General features: G+C 37.1%; 1 protein-coding gene across 1 annotated transcript in view; it reads right to left on the bottom strand.

Annotated features, from left to right (window-relative positions):
- LOC145683793 (uncharacterized) overlaps positions 1-23,615 on the bottom strand; it is a 44,583-nt gene that overhangs the window by 20,024 nt on the left and 944 nt on the right. The gene's annotated exons all lie outside the window — the stretch shown is intronic.

The raw sequence follows: 23,615 nt of genomic DNA on the forward strand, positions 1-23,615 counted from the left end.
ATCAGTAATACTGCTAACAGTGGCAAACATACCCCTAACAGTGACACACATATCTCTAACAGTGACGTACATAAAACTTGTAAATCTAGGCGTCTAAGATGCACGGGGTACCCTCGCATGGGAAACATGCCTCTCCTGTGGAATATTTCGCAAAGGATATTTGGGTAAACCGAGAAGAAAATGGAAAGGTCATATTGTATAAAGCAGAATCATGTAGGGATGAGAAACAACCCCTAAATGATGTTGGGTGTACTGAAAAAAAAATCTGTTTCTGTTGTTCTTCAGTTTTGATAACCGATGTAATCGGTAGTCTTTTTTAATATGCTGTTTTGTTCATATTCTACCAGAAAATGGCCTGAAATACCTCAAAGCTCCTTAACCTCTTTAAAAATTATTGTATCAATGGGTGATACCTCATTAGGTGTTCTCATTAAACTGATATTACGATATGTTGGGCCTTATGCAAAGTCGTTCTGACGCTTGATTTGTGTCATACTAAAAAGTTCGACTAACATATGTTTCCTGCAGTAGTCAGGCCTTTAGTATGACGCTAATCATACTTCAAAACGACTCTGCCTAAGACGGGCTGGGTTCAATTATAAGTGCCATGCCACTCACCTGTTTATTGAAAGTATCGCTTGCTACCGTTTACAAAGGATAAAACACACGCACACACAGAAGTGCTTCCTGTGAATCGTATTAGCTGCAAAAGTTGTACTTGGTTCGATAAAACTTTATCCTATTAACCGTCTTTCAATGAAACTTCATAAACACATAGAGCCTTATGCAGAGTCGTTTCGGCGCGTGATTAGTCCCATACTAAAGAGTTCGACTAACATATGTTTCTTGCAGTAGTCAGGATTTTAGTTGGCGCTAATCATATGTCAAAACACTCTGCGTAAGGCACTGGCGTCTCTGGCATGTAAAATTTGGGGAGGACATAAAAGAAAATGATTTAAATGGTACTACCTAGCCCAACTTGTTTATTATCTTCCATTCCATTTAGCTACCTTTCTGGTTATCTTCACGGACCCCCTAAGGTATATCAAGAACTCTGTTATAATCAAGGATCTTATAAAATATAGGATCTGCCCTTACAACAAAATCTTGAAGCCATACGTCACAGTTTCGACACTCCACCACTCTGCCCACTCCGCCCAATTGGATCGCAATGTTTTGAGCCAACAATCATGGCGGAAACGAAAGTAGCCAATCAGACGATGGCAGAAACGAGAGTAGCCAATCAGACGTGCCAATGCTCAGTTGCTTTTTGGCTTCACTGATTTAATAGGATGAAGATACATATGGGCAGATCCTCTATTTATAACATCCTTGGTTATAATCGTTTCACAGCCTGAATATTATATTCCACCTATTATTATTATTATTATTTATATGTTATTCAGTCCTTAGTAAATAAATAAAATTAGAATAAAATATTGAATATTTTGTACTTCAAAATATTAGGGGGACGCGTTCCCCTCGTCCTCCCCGCCAGAGACGCCCATGGCGTAAGGTGGATAGTATTTTTCAATATAACTTTCGAGCAGCTACCTGAATCTCGTGCCCGAAAGGTGTCCCCAAATTAATAACTCCTTTCCGGGAAAATCCTAGAAAAGTATTTTCCCAAGGGGTTTATTGACAGTTCCATTGCCAAGGGCCCCAGAAGGTAGATGTTGGCCAATAGATATATTAGGAAGTACTCGTCAAGGTCTATCTAGAGGGATGTCATTTTGGCCCTAAAGCCTCAGGAAGTTGGTCAAAAAGAGCAGTAAATGTGAGGGGGTCATTGGCGGTTTAGAGACAGTGAGAGGTTTTAGGAATGAAATCAATATAGGAATAAGATCAGGTTCCAACCTCATTTAAGCATATGTGAGAATCATCTACAGAGAATAGCGCTAAGCTGAGATATTGGCATAAGTGATAGGTCGACTTAAAAAACTAGATATCTCGAAAGAAAACAAAGGTAGACGAAAGAAATTTGTCTAGTATCGAACCTTTCGAGAGCTAGCTTATAACATGTAATTTATTTCAAGGAAACTTCAGGAATAGCATGAAATTAGTGAGAGATTTTGATTAATTGGGAAGCTTGCCCAATTAGGAAGCTATCAAACAAAGACTTGGTTAGTGGATTCATTAAAGAAACTTGAACCTATACTAAGCTAGGGATGGGCACGAGCGAGTTCGTACGAGTTTTCTTTGAAACTCGACTCGACTCGATACACAGACATCTTTAAGCTCAACTCAAATTTCCTCCAACTTGACTCGAATTCAGATCGAGTTTCGACTCGAGTCAACCCAAATCAAGCTAAGTGCTGTGTATAGTTTCAAGTACTCTCTTCAAGTATCCTACATAGACAATATAAATAATGATACTACTACTACTACCATAACTTATTATTATTATTATTATTATTATTATTATTATTATTATTATTATTATTATTATTATTATTATTATTATTATTATTATTATTATTATTATTATTATTATTATAACATGTATAACATGAAAGATAGGCGCGTTGTATCTGAATACTAAAAGCTAGTTGATTGTAGAGCTACGTCGTCGAGATGTCTTCAGGAGATAAGGACATCTTTCACGAGGTTCTGTGTTTGAGTTCCGGAGGAACAAGTATTCGGGTTCGAGCCAAAAGTCTTAGGGAACTGGACAAACATGTTCAAATCTGGTGGGCTCGGGTTTAGGAGTGTCAACGGCTCGAGCGGCTCGGTTCACAGCTCACTCATTATCGAGCCGAATCGAGAAGTGAGCCTAGTCAACAGCTCACCCAACCGAGTCGCCTCGAGCCATTGACGCATTTGAACCGAGTCGATAGTTCGTCCCAACCGGCTTTCTCATTACTTTCGCTTTCCAGTCTAATGAGGCCATGGTTTCAAAACGTGTTAAAACGAGCTGAACGAGCGAGTCATCTATCAAATTCGACTCGACTCGAAACTCGACCTCAAAAACAGCGAATCGGTTCGAAACTCGGCTCGAGAAAATTACTTTTGACTCGATTCGAAACTCGAGTTGAATTCGAGTCGAGTCGAGTTTTAGCTCGACTCGTGCCCATCCCTAATACTAACCTATGCAAACAAATGTAAACAAACTGCTTTCTTCATACGTATCTACTCCAATCTCCGATATTTATGCTTCCGTACATGTGTGTATGATGCCATTCGAAATCCCAGTTTATTCAAAAGACAATGGTGTACAAACAATTAATCTAAAATAATTAAGATGGGAGCAGAAGCTTCCTAAAAATTTCTTACAAAAACCTAATTATTAGGGTAGTTGAAAGTGTTAATTAGGATATTCAAAAACAGCGACTACCCTTACAAATCATGTAGACATGTAATTTAAAGCATTAAATCAAGAATTCATTGTTCTCTTGAGAATCCAAATGTATATTCTATATTAATTGTTTTCCTGTTCATTTCCAAGGCGGTGAACTCATATATTGTAGTTGACTCATTATGGAATTTTTCCCACTTCTTTCCACGTCTGGATTTTCAATATAAATATTTGTACTACAACATTTTGGAAATCCCCTTGTTTCCGTTTCCATAAAACAGACAGCGCCAAATGACAATATTTATTCAAGATGCGGAGATATTCTTGACGTAAGATATGTGGGAAATACAGAAAAATAAAACCTAACGCTTGGTGCGTTGACACAGGTTGTTGACTTTTTTTTTTAAATTTCTATCCAGTTCCTAGGCGCAGTAAAGCTTGAGTCTTCTGAAATAAGCTAGATAATAAAAGGTAATTACGGTACTTACTAACACTACAAATCATTCGAAATTTCTGAATGATCAGAGAGAGGGAGAGAGAAAAAAGCAAGATTTATTTATTGGATCAAAAGTTCCAATACATTTCAATCAAAAATTTTCTTGTAGGCCTTATATCTGGAGAACTACATATGATGTAACCAAAGCCAAACTATCACTTAACTCAGTATGATGTGCTTATTCCGTAGAAAATACGAAAACTCGATTTAGGGGCCGTTCAAAAATTTTGTGGCCCGTGATCCAGAAACTAATTATTGGCCAAGATCGCAATCTTTTGATTTTTTTTCTAAAATGTATTTATTTATTTATTTATTTATCAAAACAACAGGCAGATGTTGAAATATTACAATATATTTTTACAAAAGTTTTTTAGTGCCTTACAGGACATTGTGCATATATCAATTTTATCAAGTTTCTTTGACATAATTTGTTGCAGAGCAGAACAAATTGGTGATTTCGGGGGGCGCAGTGGCTCAGTGGTAGAGCGTTCACCTCCTGTGGTTGGGGTCCCTGGTTCGATCCCAGCTCGCGCCGTGTGGACTTTGTGGTGGACAAACACCGCGTTCTTCGGTTTTCTCGGGGTTCTCCCGTTTCCTCCCACTTTCTTCATTCCACCATTTCACTCATCTCTCATCATCACCGTCTTCTTTAGCCTAACCGTCATAATCGTGGGACGTAAAACTTAAAGATTTCATTTCATTTTCAAATTGGTGACTTCAGCATTATGTTGGTCCTAGACTTTTTGCAATAAAAGAGATCTGTATTATTAGTTCTAGTTCTAACTGAAGGAACATGGAGGTTTAATTATGATATAAAGTTCTAGCAATCGAATTTATTTTGATCTATTTTTTGGAGGAAAACCAGATCAGCAAGAGTATACCTTTGTTCTAATGAGTAAATATTAAAATTGTCTATTAGTGTACTATAGTTTTCAAGTGAGGGATAAATTCTAGTTACTTTGTATAAATCAAATACCTAAGGAATTTTGATTAAACTTTTTCAATTTTTTTTGGAGGGGGGGGGACTCCAAATCACAACAGCATATTTCAACTTAAAGGGTGCGTATGAGTAATATATTTTCAAAACTGTTTAAATATTACTGAAGTCCTTACCAATTCTTATTATGAATACCTAATAATTTAAAAGCAACATGAATAATATTTTCGATGTGCTTAATGAAAGTTAATTTCGGATCAAATGTTACACTTAGATCTTTAACTATATTAGGTCTGCTTATACAAGTATTACTAAGCATATAATCAGTCCGCGCGGTTATAGGTTAAAAGTAGGGGAGAGGGGCAAGACATGATCTGAATATTTGTATTTAAATGTTAGTTTTCCTGGTTGTTTCTTACACTTTGTTTAACGAAAGGTTGTATAACTAATAGGATACTATCTTTTTCAGTTCAAATACCGTATATCGTGTTTCATATTTTATTAAGTAAATTGATAACAGCAACGTAAACAGGTACAGTACTAGTCCTTTATACCCTTAAACAACGAAAGTGTAAGAAAATTTGATTCTTGCTCATGAACATCTTAAAATTCTGTCTGGAAAAGTGTGTGATCACACAGATTATTTAATAACAAATTTACAAAACAAATAAATAGAATCGATAATATTAATCATAGTAATGAATAATGAGGCTTGTTTTGTAGAAGTTATATTGAAACTGGGGATTAATGAACAACTTATATATATAATTCCACACATGTTATTAAATGTATGTTATTACTCTTAGAAAATAAAAGATAGTAAATATTACAAGCATATGCTACGACATTTAAGTAAATATTTGCTTTTGTAACTTCCCAAAACATGTTCGTTGCCATTAGGTGTAGTTTTCACTTTCTTAGAATCACTCCACACTCCAGTTGTACCAAATAATACTAAAACCTAGAATTATGTTGAATTCACTTAATTTAATTGCATATACACTCATACACCCCTAAACACACCATTTCACTCCTATATTACACTACAAAACAATAGAAAAGCTGTTCTTATTATGCTCTTATTAATTAATATTCCTTAGTTTAGAAAGAAGAAAAGACATTTTAGGAAATGTCAATGTTTGTGCAATTAAAGAATAACTTGTGAAAAACTTCTTTTTTGCGAAATGTTCTCTCAATTAGTTTCAAAGCGCGAGCCTGGTAAGAAGAAGTGAAAGTATGCTGGAATTGTTGTGCTCCAATAGGTTAATTTTTGGGTTATTTTGTGTGGCAATTAAAACGCAATTCCTGTAGTTTTCTTTACTCCACGGGAAGACAACCAATACGTACTCACGCAACGGCAAATATTATATGACACCAATTTTTCTATGAACCAGTAATACATGCAAAAAAAAAAAAAAAAAAAAAAATTACATTTCCAAATGAAACTACAGTAGAAAGTCGAAAATCCGAACTAATTGGAACCACAGGTAGTTCGAATTTCCAAATTGTTCGGATTTTCGAAAATGACCAAGAAAATGTCATTTAAGCTTAAATAAACTGTACGGTATGCTCTTTTATCGATACAGTGGTTATACAGTACATACAGTAATTACAATACAGTACGCAAGGCTACTGACATTTAATGTTTCTGAAGAACCTGCTCCTACACAAAATTACAATGTTCTTGTAACTTACACTTAAAATTTAACTTGTATAGGCCTAAGGGAAAATAAAAATATGTACTTACATATGAATGATCTTTTTCAAAAACACTGACTTCACACAACGCCGACCGATAGCCAGAGTTGGCGTGTGTCAATGAAAACTTGACCCACCACCCACCGTGACCCACGACCCACCGTGACCCACTCTGACCCACCACCCACGGTGACCCACCATGACCCACCACCCACCATGACCCACTGTGACCCACTACCCACCATGAACCATTCTCATCCACTTTGAGCTACTCTGACTCACTAAAATCCATCGTAATCAACTCTGAACTTGATCCACGGCCTCTTCTGAACTGACTAAAGAGTTTACACTTGTAATAAAACAAGACTGTGAAATTGTCACTAATCGGAGTTTGAATTTCTAGTCAATCGCTCAAGCACCACTCTCTTACAATAACAGTGGATCAGACCTTTACGATATAAAATGGTAAAGTGTTTGTCTGTGAGGAAATTGAAACAGTTCGAGGTAGGGAGAAATTAGTGTGTGCCTAAAATATACTTGTACTAAGAGAGTATTCTTGCAAGTGTTAATTTCTGAACGCATTCCACAAGAAACTTCTATTCGCAGGAAAATACCCCTGTACAATATGGAAAAAGTTATGGTTTCTCAGTTCACAGTATTTTTCTCACAAAAGACTTGAAAAATCAGTTGTTCCTAGGGCACAAAGGTGCTCGGGTACCTTATGTGAGAGCATTTCCATAAAGTATGCTCATAATTGTAATTTGTGTAATCACTAAAACACCACGTTAAATTTAAGTTACAAATATGCATAATTGCAATTATTATGAATATTTATTCCAAAGTAGTTTACCTAAAGCAAAGAAGAGACTTACTAAAAAGTAGGTACAAAGTTGAATAACACAAATAAGACGTTAGTAATACAAGTATACATTTTCCGTAACTCGTAATTTTCCACCTTAAAACAAATCTGAAATCGGATTTATTTCCTGTTGGTAACTTTTTGGCGGTAAATCACCCGCAGTGGAATGATGTCCATCCTTCAGCCAAGAAATAACTAGCTCGTCTACTTTGAGCTTGTCTAACGGTGGGCCATTAACATTGATGAGCAACAAGTTAGACAATGGTTCAGCACTTAGTGTATTTCTAATATCAGTCATCTGTAAATTCATAAGGGAAAATCCCCGTTCGTACTCTGTCGTGCAAATTGATAATACTTCTACCCGATTTCTGCAACTTTTCATCGACAATCTACTTGTTAAACTTAAGTCTGATAACGATTTTTCTTGGTCAGGTTTGAAATACTCAGCAAGAAGTACCATCTCTCTATAACCATACAACATCTTTTTCATATCGACCATGTCAGTTGGCAATCACGACCCATGTAGAACAGAAACTTCATCTACCACGCCTTTCATAGGGAATCTTGTGAATAAATTATCAATTAAAGCCTGATAAACTGATGATTTATTATTTGTTTATAAATTTATTTTTTGTAATTACACATGAAGGTTTGATACCATCACCAAGTTCCCTCCCCCGTCTAGAAAGCGAAAGGGAACGAGGTTTCTGGAAAGTATTCAGAGGTGAATGGAAATTTCCCTCCTTCTTCAACTTCAATTACCACACTGCTGTTTGCCATGTGCCAAATTACGACGAATTTCAATTAAATTATCATAGTATAATTATTTCCTTGTTGAATTATCAATACTTTTCAGTGGAAAAAAGGATGAAATTTCAAATTTCCGAATCAAAGTAAGTAGACCAACGTAAAGGGGGGAAAAAAAGTGTAAAATTTTCCATACAATTATACGTACAATCCAAACTTCAAATTTCCGTGTAATTAAGCTTACAGTACAAATTTTATGCCTATTTTTCTCACAACTTTATGGGTTGATTGCCCTGTGCTGTGAGCGCTCCATATAATAAACATAAGCTTCAGCAATTATTATAGCAGAAAGCAATGGATATATGAAGCCAAGCACTGTATTTTTTGTTTCTGATTTTTTTTAAAATAACATCGATCGTTTTCGATCATTTTTACAAACCAACTCACTACCAATTTTTCATATATAGAAAGTCCCCCCCCCCCACATAAAGGAAAATTTTAAAAATGCTAGGGCTCATTCTGTTTATTTTCAATAAAGAGTTAATACACTGATTTTCATTTCCGTAAGTTTAACGGCTTGCGAGATACTCATTTTTTTTTTCGCAAAAATCGGATCCTCACTACCTCCTTAGGATATTATGCATTATAATAAAGTCAATACAACATCCTAATTTGGATTAAGGCCTAACTATATACCAAAAGTAATTTCATTTGACTTTGCAATTTGACCGTGATGATCAGGCACACATAGTTACATTCAATTTTTTATAAATAATTTATATATTACAGTGATTCAAAAATGTATTTTTTCCAGTAGTTAGCTCTAAAAACCCACAGGTCTGGAAAGCCAAGTAGTAGTGTAAGTCCTATTGCTATTATTACTACTAAAAATATCAATATCCAAAAGTGCCTGAAGTTCTTTTTTCACCTGGTTAGATATACTCACCTCAGTTAAGTAGACAGAAACAAGTGGAAAAGAAAGGGAAATGAAGGTCTTGAAAGTAAAACGATGACAAATTTACCAGTCTTCAGAAGATACTCTCTACAATGCAGTGAGTAGAGAGGGTCGGTAGATCATACTGAGTCGGTGGGTCGCAGTGTGTGGTGAGTCGAAGTGGGTCACGGTGGGTGGTGGGTCACAGTGGGTCACATGCTGCTGACCCACGACCCACTGACCCACTCAGAAAACTTGACCCACCGACCCACTGATCCACTCCATCTCTGCCGATAGCCCTATTGTTTATTTATCACTAGCGCTAAAACAAAACGTAAAAAGCTTCTAGGAAACGTGTTCGGACTTTCGACGTTTCGGATTTTTGACGTTCGGATTATCGATGTCCTACTATCAATCGGTTACTTCAAAAAAGCGTGGGGGCAACACATTTCACGTCAAAAGAGCAGTAAATAAGAACAATAAAACGAAAATAAAACTTTCTTGCCCATTTAGCAACATTTTTGTTTTACTCATTCTAATTTTCGTATTTATAATTCTTTTCCTATGAAATTGACCACAAATATACATTTCCCGATTATACATATGGTATCAGTATTAAAAGTACCCTTCAAAATCATTATCAAATTATATGCTTACAAGAAGACAGTTATAGATATGCGACAATCATTTTAGACATGAGTGTACATTATATGCATCTGTTCAACGTTCACGTAATGTACAGTTCATTTTCTCGGTTCAGTCACACAAAGAAAGTGAAACATTGTAAGTTATTTTAATTTAAAAGCGATTTTTATTTATTTATTTATTTATTGCTTACAGTATTGCAGCACACTATTCATCCAATTCATATTAATTTTATTGTTTATTTTGTAATTCAATTCGCTTCCCATAGTCAGCATATACTAGATATGTTGATTATATATTTTGTCTTCCTTTAGCCAGGATATACGAGTGATGATCGAAAATTAGGTTACAAAGGATACAACTTTTATGTTATTCACTGTAACTTAAAGTGAAATTTATTTGTAGATTAATAATATATTTATCTTGGTGCTGGTTTGAAGGCTTCGGATGCTGATCATGTAGACCCGAGAAGCAGACATTAAAAATGATTACGACTCGTCTGGAAAATTGGTCAAGAGTTGCTCTGAGGTCACTGGTTCGGTTCCTGTGAGCCAAAAATACTACACCTGCTGACATTCATAGGTAGATTGTAGAGGTGTGTAAGGAGAGATAAATTTCAAAGCAACATGCACAGAAGTGGTGTCCTGCGTTTAAGGTGGATCACCACTCGGAAGTCAATACATATTTTACCTCATTCCCTTAATTACTGAGCAATGAAACGTTACATATTATAAATATTGTATTATAAGATACAGTTATGTTTCAGCTACAACATAAGACTCTGATTCATTTCATTGTGTCCTCTGATATCGAAAAAGGTGGCAAATAAAAGAAAATATTTGATTCGTTTTACAATGAGCGCATAAAATGGCACTTGCTGTTAGATCTTACTAGAAGTGCTCAGTTTTATGAAATGTTTATTTGTATGTGTAAAATATTTTAAAATAATTTTCTCATTATGAAATAGATATATTGTTTGACCATTTTTCGTGTTATATTTCACATTTTATTTGAATATTGATCTATATTTAAGGAAATATATTTTGAAAGGAAACTTACGCAAAACGCCATAATGCGTTGTTGCCAAATTTGTACGTTTACTTTGGTAGTCACATAAGAAAATTCCTGGACTCTAGCGTTGCAATTCGAGAAGCGGAACTTAGCTGTGAATTGCGGTAAGAGTCGAAAACTAATTTCTCCAGTAAGTATCCAAGCAGAATTCCATGATTACTTCCTTTATTATCTCGCACCAGTGAACACTCGACACTATCTGGTAACGCCGGACTATTCAAGCAGCGTTCAGCATAGTACCGAGAACACCTAGTGATCCACCTTAAAGAAAGTCGGACCAATATTATTAATGACAACTCTGGACACAGCGGTAGATCCAGCACTTCAACCAGTGATGTTAGGTTTGGAACGACTAGAGAACCCCTTCTACAAACCTGACCCAGTGACTTTCACCTTTTCCCTGTTCTAAAGCAAAAAATGGCTGACTACCATTGTGTCGCATGTGATGTGTCGAGGAGTATTTGAGTGCCCTCTATCATCAAGTGTGTTGATCTTCCAGCTGTCTCACACATAGGTCATAATAGGCTTTGTAACCTTTTACCGATCATCCTTTATATTTGGCTTCCTAGAGCCAGGATATTGTTTCTATTATAGTGGCAGAAAGTTACATCGCGAACACCCGACAAGTTGCACTGTTTCCGAGAATGCTTGATCCCAGCCGCCTGTCCACCTCAAGCGGACCTTTTTTTTCAAACTCATATCGCCGGCCTCCAGCGTTCTTTGCACAAGCATCACACTGGTTAACCGAGTGAGGTCCCTTCCACCATCCGGCAAGCAGTTCTGCTGTGACTCTTACCTCAGCCTTTAAAAGTAGTAGCTGGTCATAATATTTTGAGTGGTGATTATATATCTTACAAATTATATCCTTAAATCTTTCGGACATAAGTCATTTTTGGCGTTTCCTTATATTTTCAGTTAGTGACTTATTGCACAGAAACTATTTACCCGATTGATATGGTCAAGGCCTTATGCAAGAGAGATGTGGCTATTCTTTGATGTAAGTTACATTGCAGTGTTGCCAACGGGAGGAAAATTATTGAGGGAAATGTAGGGGTGAAAATTCACAAAAAAATCACTAACCGAATCTCACATTTTTTGTAGCTGGCACCACTGTTGCCATATGGGTCCAAATCCCCTAAAAAATTTACTGTGTTGACCGAGGATGTTATAAAATAGAGGATCTGCCCATACAAGAAAATAAAAAAAAATTGCTGTGTTGACCAAGGATGTTATGAAATAGAGGATCTGCCCATACAAGAAAATCAAAAAAAAAAAAATTGCTGTGTTGACCAGGGATGTTATAAAATAGAGGATCTTCCCATGCAACAAAATCGTGAAGCCATACGTCACAGCTTCGCCACACTTACTCTGCCTACTCCAAGCCACTAAGATCGTAATGTTCCGAGCCAGCAATCATGGCGGAAACGAGAGTAGCCAATCAGACGTGCCGGCTCAGACGATGCTATATTGTTTTTCGGCTTCATTGAGTTCATATGATGAAGATATGTATGGGCAGATCCTCTATTTTATAACATCCTTGGTATTGACAAGGTACAATGAAAACCTGAAGTCGTTAGCTGCCATACAAAGAGAGAAAGGATAATTTTCTGTCATCATACACATGAAATTATGACACTTTTTATTCCTCAGAAGTAAAAATTAACAGATATGCCGGGGCTACAGCTTCACTAGTTATTCTATTGAAACTCTTTTATGGTACGTTCTGTAGACCAAAGAGGAGGCTTTCAGATAGTGGTATGTTTGTTCCAATGTAGCTAGCAAGAGGGAAATAATAGAGGAGAAAAAGGGAAAATTTTCCGAGTTTTTCACCTAAAATGGGGAATTATTTGTTTTGCCTAAAAACACTGCGACTAGACAGACACAAACTATCTAAAAATAAACTTTTGTATCCCATATCCTACAGGTATCATGGCGATGTATAACAAAGTAAGCATGATTAAAAAAAAACATCTCATTCTACCACAGAAATTCACCATTTTCTTACCATTCACAGAACATGGTTTATTATAAACCTCAACTGTACTTCCCGTAATTATCCTACTGTAACTCTTATGGTGCGTTGTGTAGGCTATGGACGAGGCTTTCAGACAGTGGTATGTTTGTTCGAATGTAACTAACATGAGGAAAATAAGAGAGACAAAAAGGGGAGTTTTCCAAAATTTCCCCCTTAAATCGGGAATTTTCTGTAGCTAGCAACACTGCTACCAGACAGACTCAAAATATCTTCAAGTAAACATTGATACACTACTAATATATCCTACAAGTATCATGGCGATATTTAAGAAACAAAGCTTCTAATTACAAAAAATATATTATGGTAAACAGAAAAGTAAGAAAAAACTAGAAAATCAAGGGTTAGAACCGAAGTACGAATTTTTCGTGCGCCCCCTACTCACATCATTGTAACGATATGTACCCGCTCTTGTTCAGTAAGGACCAATGTTCGACTGACGTAACTTGACTTGTGCTATATAAGTACGGATTTATAAACAAAAATTTCAAATATTTTGCTCAAAATTTAGGGAAATTTTAATTGCCCTAGTTGGCAACACTGCGCACGGGCCGGTCCAATTGATATCAACAATTAGGTATCCATCCGAGGCATCTATCTGACAGGGGCGGATCCAGAGGGGGGCGATCGGGGCGATCGCCCCCCCCCCCCACAAAAGGAAACTTTCTTATTTTATATATAAATAAACCCATCCATAACAAGTTTGGAGCTCTTAAAAGTAGCAGTATTACTGCCGACCGCCCCCCCCCAGAAGTCCGTCCTGGATCCGCCCCTGCTATCTGACAAGTCTTAGGGAGATCTCTGCAACGAATGAAGCTACAAGGGGGGAAAGATTAAATGAAAAATCGAAAATTCTCGAATTTGTTTACTTTGGGCTGAAATTTGAGAAGGAAATTCGATACCCAGAAGAAAAAGAAACTAATATGATAAACTATGGTCCAGCCATATTTCTACAAAAGAAAAATTATCTCGTTGTCTTAATTAGTGTCCACACAGGAGCGGACTAAAAAAACTGACACATCCGTGTGTGCCACTTTCGCCACCTGGGTCCGAAAGGGTAATCATATGACTTAATTCAAATGTAGCAAAATTGCTTTACTAAATCTATGTTCAACTATTACATAATTTTGCTAAATAGTAGAAGCAGTGGAAGCTAGTAGTGGAACTTACTACAACAAAAAGTTCTTTTTTATTTATTTCCCAAGAAAATTATCGTCACCAGGATTTTAGATTTATGAAGTTTATACATAATTAAAAATATAATAAAGTATATCCACTGTAATGTAAAATGTTTACATGACGCATACATAGTATTAAATGTGAAACATACGCAACTGAAAGAGGAGCAAAAAAATTTGCAATTCTTTTTAAAATTTCTACATACCATTTTTATTGACATCTATTGACCACTTTTTAAATATCTATATAACTACCGAGTTTTATGCATAAATTTTGACTCAGATTGTCTAAACAAAATATTCACTTTAATTTGGATCGTTACACGAAAGGATATGTTTCGTGATGGAGGACTACAAAGCTCTTCGGACAATCCAAATTCAATATCAGGATAAATTATTTATTTATTTCTAGACACAACAGGCTACATAACCCAATTACAGTGTACGTTACATGTATTAAGCAACATAACACATTCATATTATAATACATATTCTTTCATGTAAAATTATTTCTTATTACATTCCAAAGAACTGCTTTGAATTGACTGAAATCTATTGTGTATTTTGTTAACCTATTGTAAATTGTACTCCATACTGGTGACTTCTTGTTTGCGGACGTATGTAATCTGTCTCAATAAAAGAAATTGAAATTTTCAAAGACGAGTTATATTTGTAGGAGTGCGTATTTTAAATTTCTGCAGTAAATTGGCGTAGTCGATTTTATTATTGAATAACTTATATAGAAACAACATATCTTGCATTATTCGTCACTGTTCTAGACTTAATGTATTAGTTTAAATTTAAAGATTGACTATTAGCTCTATATGTCTTCGGATATACTTGTGTCTCTCTATATGTCAAGTACCTTAAATATTTATTCTGAACTTTTTCAATATTAGTTATGTTTGTTTTTGTGTGGGGGTTTCATATAGTGGCTGCATATTCGAGTTTTGTACGAATGTAGTGCTCATATAGCTTTCGGATAGCGGTAATACTACAAAACTCTTTACTGATCTTGATGATGAATCCAAGGTTTCTGTACGCCTGGTCAATCATGTGGTTTATGTGATTGTTGAATGTGAAATTTCTGTCATACACCACCATCGGCGGAGCTATGGGGGGCATTGCCCTCCTCCAACTTTTTGAGAAAAATAAAATGCCACTTATAAGATCCTTCAATTCTCATCTGTATTTACCGTGCCCCCCAGCAGACAAAAGGTCTGCCCCCCAGCAGACAATTCCTAACTCCGCCCATGTACACCATTCCTAAGTCCCTGACAGTATCCGAGGTTGGTAAAGTGATGCTATTCATCTTATACAAAAATTTCTGAGGGATTTTGCGATTTGTAAAGGACATTACATTGCATTTGTTAGTGTTCAGGTTTATGATGTTCTCTTTGGATCATTCCATCAGTTCATTCAAGTCATTTTGAAGCATTTTACAGCCATTTAATGTTTCTATTGGCATGAATATTTTAACATCATCTGCAAATATCAGCGTGTGAGAGGTTTGTATACTTCGCGGTAGATCATTGATAAATAGTAGAAACAACAATGGCCCTCAATTTGACCCCCGTGGCACCCCTGATAGTTGTACATACACCTGAGACTTACAATCTTTGTACATGACGTATTGTTTTCTGTTTTCTAACTGAGATTTAAATAGATCAATAAGTTCGCTGCTGAAGCTAAATTGTTTAAGGTTCTTGAGCAATCTATTATGATTTACGCTGTCGAACGCTTTTGCGAAATCTATGTACATTACATCTACCTGCCCCTCAAGTCTAGTGTTTTGTACTTACAAAGGTATATTATATATTATATTAAAATATATAAAATTATTCCAATAATTAGACTAAATTTACAGAAAAGTAGGGAATTCTACCCTCTGCGTACGCCCTTGCACTGAAGCATAGTTGCCGCTTTTCATTTATTTTTTTTTCAATGGATGATCACGCTTTGGTGCTGATGCAACAAATAACAACATTTCGTATTCTAATCTCTTTTAACAGATCCAATAGACCAGAGGTTACGAAATTAGAAGCTCCCTCTGAGAGGCGTGAAGAACCATTAACAGGGCATATGTTTTAACTACAAAGGCGTCAATTCAATTTCGTATTGAACAAAACACAAACTAAACACAGTGGCGGTCTTACTTTGACGCGATTGACTCAGCGAGTAATAATAATTTTTGAAAACATGAAGTAGTTTTTCTATTTAGTACAGGATACAGAGATGTTATCTATGGCCCATACATCCAGGAAGTGCAAGACATAATATTTCGAATATTCCACATAGAAGAATATTCAGTATGTTTTATGGTCACAACCATGAGTCAAAATGAAAGTATCCGAAATCTTATATAAATTTGCAGCAACTAAAGACATGAGAATATTCTCTATTACTTATATAAATAATCATAAAATCATATGGTTGGAAGCCTCCAAGGAGATGGCCCAAGCCATGCTATATTTAATCACGAGCCGCCATTGACTAAACATTGCGATTCTCTATTTCCGTTTCAAATGTGGTTTTGTAGTAATATTGGGCAGTCAAAGGAAAGAAAAAAATGACTGAGTATGTTTGTGACTTAATGACTCTTGAACCACGCGGCCGATCTCGATCAAATTTTCAATATAGATGAGTTTCGGGCCTGGGATAGTTTTTATCATGTAGCTTTGATGGTACAACTTGGAGGAGGAGAAGATATATAGGGTAACTGTCCCAATAATTGACAGTATAAGAACAGTGTTTGACAAATTGCAAGTTTCTTCACCCTTTAAATGAGCCTGACTTACTGATCTCTCGTAGAGGTACGAAGGCATCCTTCCTTCATCTATAGACCATCATAAAAATAATATACTAATAATTATTATTTTTTACAATATGTATACGAAAAGTTGATCATTGTACCAGTAATTGACACCAAGATTTGTGAGATTCACCAGTAATTGACACCTTGTGACCCAGTAATTGACATCTCCTAATATATTATTCTAATGAACCATATAATTTTCTACCAACTTATCAAGCTGATTTATAAGTTTCCACCTGGATAAACATGTTTATTTCTTTCGCTAATATAGTTATAGTACTATTTTGCACTGTCCATCGATTTTCTGTTTTCTTTGGAGAACTACTACTTAGAGGCAAATATTAACAGTGGTGTGGGATTAACAACACTGCAAAGGAAGAAAAGGTGGCAGCAACGATGATGATGAGAGAAATGGTGGAATGAAGAAAGTGGGAGGAAACGAGAGAACCCCGACAAAACCCACGAGCACCATCACAAAGTCCACACGGCGAGAGCTGGGATCGAACCAGGGACCACAAGCATCGGAGGTGAACGCTCTACCACTGAGCCACCGCGCCCCCTGTGATGTACTTGAATTTATTAATAATCACGACCGATTTTCTACTGGAAGCGAATTATAATTCCTTACAAGCAATGTGTTTGAAGCAACTTTGTCGACCACCTCCCGCAGTCTTGTTGCGTCGGAAAAAAGACGACAGTGTCAATTATTGGTACACTGTCAATTATTGGGACAGTTACCCTATATATATAAATGATCGAAAATCAGCATATTAGGATCGAATACATAGTTCTTGGGTGTCTGAGATGAACAGTAATACTTCCGATGCCGTTTAAATCCAAATTCAGCCACGCAACTTGGGGAACAGGGAGGGGGAGATACAAAAAATGATGGAAAATAACCGCTATCACAGAGTGATTTAGTAATAGTAAAAAGTGATTGACTAACGGAGCATTAGTATTTTTATTTTAATTTTAACCCAATGAAGCGAGTAATTGATATAAAATTCGATTTTTACATTTTTAGAAGAAAAAAATAAAGGCATCAAACTCTTATCTGGGTTATTTAAAGAAATAATTATACAAAATTACACTTCCTTAGAAATATGGATTAATATTACACAACTGAGACTTCTAATATTGTAAGTACATGGAGAAATGTCAATTGTTATTGAACGCACTAAATAATTGATTGGAAAAAGTAGAGCTGGTGATGTATTTGATAAAATGGAATGAAATCTTTAAGTTTTACGTCCCACGTTTATGCTTGCTAGGCCAAAGGAAACGATGATGATGAGAGAAATGGTGGAATGAAGAAAGTGGGAGGAAACGAGAGAACCCCGACAAAACCCACGAGCACCATCACAAAGTCCACACGGCGAGAGCTGGGATCGAACCAGGGACCACAAGCATCGGAGGTGAACGCTCTACCACTGAGCCACCGCGCCCCCTGTGATGTACTTGAATTTATTAATAATCACGACCGATTTTCTACTGGAAGCGAATTATAATTCCTTACAAGCAATGTGTTTGAAGCAACTTTGTCGACCACCTCCCCTTTCGATCAAGAACCACCGGGTTTCGTCAGAAAACATGATCATTCTTTTGCGCTCTTTACGATAACCACCACTTTATTAGAGACGTTTGTTTCATCGAGTGAAATAACTGTTTGTAGTGTTAGGGCGGCCCTGCATTGACTAGAGACAGGACAGTTAAACTGGGGCAGAGGAAGGCAGGATAAGATGCCAAGAGAGAGGTGTGAGTCCATTGGACTTGTGGCTCAATCCTAGTGTTAGAGAGTTCTTTGTCTAATAACATGTTCTCAAGTGAATATGCTGCACGATGGTTTCTTCCATTGTTCACAGTACTGTACTTCGGCTCGGTTATTCTGTCCCCTGGCAGTGCCGTGCTGTGGAAAATCAACGCCTGGGGCGAGAGTATACGACTGTGCCCCCGTACATATGAATAAGGTCAACAAACCAGCCGCAAAGAGCCACCTTAGTTCTTCGAATCTTAAGGAAATTTCCAAAAACAAACCCTGCTTTTTCTGATTTTGAGCACGTTTTATTACTTTTTCCTTCCATTCTATATAGAATATATACAGGGTGTTTCAAAACAACACCGACAACGTATGGGAGGTGATTCCTGACATTAAGATAAGACAAAAAGTATAGACCAACTTGAGTGCACAAATGCTTCCTTTCGGAGTTCTAGGCTGCCGAAATCATGAAAAATTCAACTTTAAAGGTCCATAGCTCCAAAAGTATGGGACCTACCGTAGTCGGGTAAAGACTTCACTTAGGAACTAGTATGTGCCCTATCCAAATATCAATGTCTCAGAATCCTTCGGTACTTCCGCAACAATTTTCTAGATAGCTATATTGTTGAGGAGAGGCAGTATCCCTCTCGACACTCCTGTTCCAATTGCAATATCCTCTGTCATTTTCTCCTCTATTCTAACACTTACTTGTTGGTGCATATAATATACTTCAAACATATTATTATTATTATTATTATTATTATTATTATTATTATTATTATTATTATTAATAATAACAATAATAATAATAATAATAATAATAATAATAATAATAATAATAATAATAATAATAATAATAATAATAATAATAATAATAATAATAATAGCCAGCTTCTGCCAAGTGAGCTTTGTAGTGACCAAACACTGTGTATATGGGTCTCTTCGGGCTCTCTCATTTTCTCCCACTTTAATCATTCAAATATATCATGCATATGATTATCGCTGTCTCCCTTAGCATCGGTGCAATGATATATTTTTTGATAGGTATAAGCTCGACCGTCTTTCAGCATATAACGTATACCCACCCTTGCATACGCTTGTTCTTTCATTAATTTAAATTGAGAATACGCTAGAGTATAAACATATTAGGTCGGTATACGCCATATACAGGGGGGTCCGGAAGTGAGCGTACCCTCCCTTTAGTTTCAACAGTATAGTGTTAATTATGGTGAAATATCTGTGCACAGTTACCCTAAAGTTTTACGAGTCATAAACATCGGTATGATCACCATCCATATCATAACACAGCTGAATTCTGCGCCAAGTTCTCGCAGATGTTTTGCGAAAATACTCATGAGTCACGAGGGTGAAGGCGTGTTCCACAGCTGCTCGTAATTCCTGTGTTGTGTGATACCAAATGTCACTTAATTGTTGCTTTATGAAACCCCAGAGAGCATTGTCTGGTGTTATCAGATCGGGACTTCTTGGAGGCCAAGCAAAGGGAACTGGTGAAGATGCACAACCTCTTCCAATCCAGCGGCCAGGAAACGTCTGATTCAGGTAATTGTGCATGTGAATCGCGAAGTACGCTGGTGCTCCACCCTGCTATATCACAACAGTGTCTTGGATACCATTTTCTTCCAGTTAAGGCACCAATTAAGGTTACGGTCCAAAACCGGACTGCCAATTACGAACCAAAACCGTCAGGAAAAAACAATTATGGGTACGCCCACTTCCGGATCACGCTGTACTCAGGGGCGGATCCAGGACCGACTTCTGGGGGGGGCGGTGGGTTGTCATACTGCTACTTTTAAGGGCTCCAAACTTTGAGATGGGTTTTATTTATATATATAAAATAAAAAAGTTGCCTCTTGTGGGGGGGAAATCGCCCCGATTGCTCCCCTGGATCCGCCCCTGGCTGTACTACCATATATGCTTCATTACATTTCGGATATGTACTGTGTAAAATGTATGTATAGTGAGTAATTAATGCTTTGAAATCTTAAAAGAAAATTTTTGGTATTTAAACAGTTTACCGCATTGCAAAGTCATGTCTCCCCTAGAACAACCTACTAACTACACTGTTCAATGTTTCTAAGCAGTGGCGGAGACAGCTTTAATCTTTGGGTAGCGAGAAGTATTTTGGAATCGATTTAGATTCTAAGAATAGGTACCAACTTCTCTTTTCACCTTCTATTCAAACCGGAATAAGCGTAAATCAACCGCTTCCAGTTTTAACGTTGATCGCTATAGACAGAAAACTGTGATAGATAGCGAAAAATTTGTGTTCTGCAATCAATTAAGCCCCTCAATTATCCTCCATCTCCACTATAATCCCTCTACTAAAATATGTTACTACTTCCGGTTTCAATATTGAGAAAATATCACGCTATACAAACCAAACTCTTTTACGTGGTGTACACGTCACACTGCTACTTATATTAAATTTATGCCTAGTGGAAACCCATTTTGAAAAAATGCAAGAGAAATTTAATTTGATTTGGAAGAAAAATCAGTAAAATTACATGATTAAAATTCTAGCTCATTTCAAAGAAAACAAACAATAATTTCCTATAGAAATCAACGACTAAAAATACGAGAAGAAGTCAAAAAGTAAATGTACGCAATTTCTTACACTAGGGTTTGGTAACACTGAATTAGTGTCGTCTGTAACACTTCTATGCAACGTGTCACACTTATTCCCGCGTTAGTCGTTGGAGTTTAGCAGACCGTTAAACATGGCAGCTCCATTGTCGATCTGCACCAAGGAAGAAATTATTCGTCGAACGCAAGTGCAGTGCGGTGACAGTTGTTTATCGCGAAGCAAGTGGATAGAGCGTTTGAAACAGGGAAGAACTTCTTTATGTGACGAGGAAAGATCGGATAGGCCATCAACATCAACAACCGAGGACAATTTTAAAGTCGTTGAGGGTGTGGTGATGGAAAACAGACGATTCACAGTGGACGGAATCGCCAATATTATACAAACACATATCAGTCATGGTTCAGTGTATTCTATTGGGGAGTAGGTCAAAACTTCCACACTCAGAAAATGTCAAAAAGCCCCCACAAACGGTCATAACCTCCACACAAATGGACAAATCTCCCAAATCCATGAACGGTCGTAACTCCCACAGCCAAAACTTCCACACTCAGAAAATGTCAAAACGCCCACACAATCGGTCATAACCCCCACACAAATGGACAAATCTCCCAAATACACGAACGGTCATAACTCCCACACAGGTAAGCGGTCATAACCCCCAATGGTCATAACTCCCACACAAATGGACAAAACTCCCACACATACCAACTGTCACAATCCCCACATAAATGGACAAAACTCCCACACTCAGAGAAATTGTCACAACCGCCACACAATCGGACAAATCCCCCACACTTTGGAATGATCCTGGTTGCACGTCTTTTATGTTTCACACGCTGAAAATAATAAAAAGAAGTCAAAAAAACGCTTATGATCCAAAGTGGACAAGGTGATAGGTGGACAAATCCCTTGGACTTTGGATCATAAGCGTTTTTTGGACTTCGTTTTATTATTTTCAGCGTGTGAAACTTACAAGACGTGACATAGGATCATTTCAAAGTGTGTGAGATTTGTCCGATTGTGTGAGAGTTTTGGCCATTTGTGTGGCAGTTGTGACAATTTCTGTCTATTTGTGTGGGAGTTTTGCCCATTTATGTGGGGATTGAAAAAAATGAAATGAAATCTTTGTTTTACGTCCCACAGTTATGCCGGTTAGGCTAAAGGAGACGGTGATGATGAGTAATGAATGAAATGGTGGAATGAAGAAAGTGGGAGGAAACGGGAGAACCCCGAGAAAACACACGCACGCGGTGTTTGTCCACCACAAAGTTCACTTGGCGGGGGCTGGGATCGAACCCGGGACCCCAAGCACCATGCTATGTGTGGGTGTTTTGTCCATTTATGTGCGAGTTATGACCGATTTCGTGGGCGTTTTGACATTTCTTGAGTGTGGGAGTTTTGACCTAGACCCTTCTATTGAAGAAAGCACTCAGGGGAAGAAGATTTGCATCCGATGCACAAGCCATTGATGCGGTGCAAAATTGGTTACAGGCGCGACCAAAAGACTTTTTTTTTTTTTTTTTTTACGACGGACTCCAAAAACTTGTGAAACGTTGAGAAAAGTGCGTTGAAGTGCGGGGAGATTATGTAGAAAAATAATGTATGTTTCAGTGTTTTATCGTTAGAATAAATGTACCTTTTCCCAAAAGTTCCTTTACTTTTTGTCTTTTCCTCGTACAAATGCCGTAGACAATATTTTAGGTTTTGCTTGGAGGGAGAGTGCAAGATGTTTAATTGTATATAAGAGAATTTCATGTTCGTCATTACTTTATTATCTTATTTTTGATTAAAATGCATATACACGTCGAACTCAGGGACCTATTCCCACCTCTATAAGTATTAATAAGATGTATGCTATTTGAACCTGCATCTGATTCGTTTTTGTTTTTAATGACATGGCTAATAAAGGTGTCCTTTAAGTAACGCAATTTTTGAAATGACCGCCATTTCTGTTCTAGTGAGTTTGCAACACTGAACGTTACACGATTCTCATCTGTTGTCTTTGTGGTTAGTTAAACCTTTCAAGTGTGCCCTCGGAAAATATGTGAAACATACTTCGGCTCCACCATCCCCGCCCTGTTACGGCGGAAATCTTCCTTTTGCTTTGAGGAAAGAAGTGAATGACATCGGCTGTGTTGCCAATTTGGCACTCAGTCGTTTGGTCTCGACTAGTGAAGATCTTAGGCTACTCAAAATGGCTAATAAGACAATGCACAGCGAAGCCAAGTTAAATAATTCAATGTGGCAACCATGTTCGCATCCAAGTATTGAAAAATCTCGGCCACAACAACTTGTTTCTTCTGCTTCGAGGAAGGTAAGGGAAAACACACACCGACTGCAGCACCAATAGGGCCACACTTGAAACAGAAAGGCTATAGTCACGGAGCACCGAGTAGCATATGATCGTCATCTGTTTTCTGTACGGGTAGGAATGGCAACTGTAAGAACGACGGGCAACTATGTGAGCCACTATAGCAACACGCTGTTCCGTCATGAAGAGTTCCATTCCTACCTGTACAGAAAACAGATTACGATTATGGCGCTATT

The sequence above is a fragment of the Thermobia domestica genome, chromosome 4 (genome assembly GCF_964235325.1).
Source record: "Thermobia domestica chromosome 4, izTheDome1.hap1.1, whole genome shotgun sequence".
Classification (NCBI taxonomy): Eukaryota; Metazoa; Arthropoda; class Insecta; order Zygentoma; family Lepismatidae; genus Thermobia; species Thermobia domestica.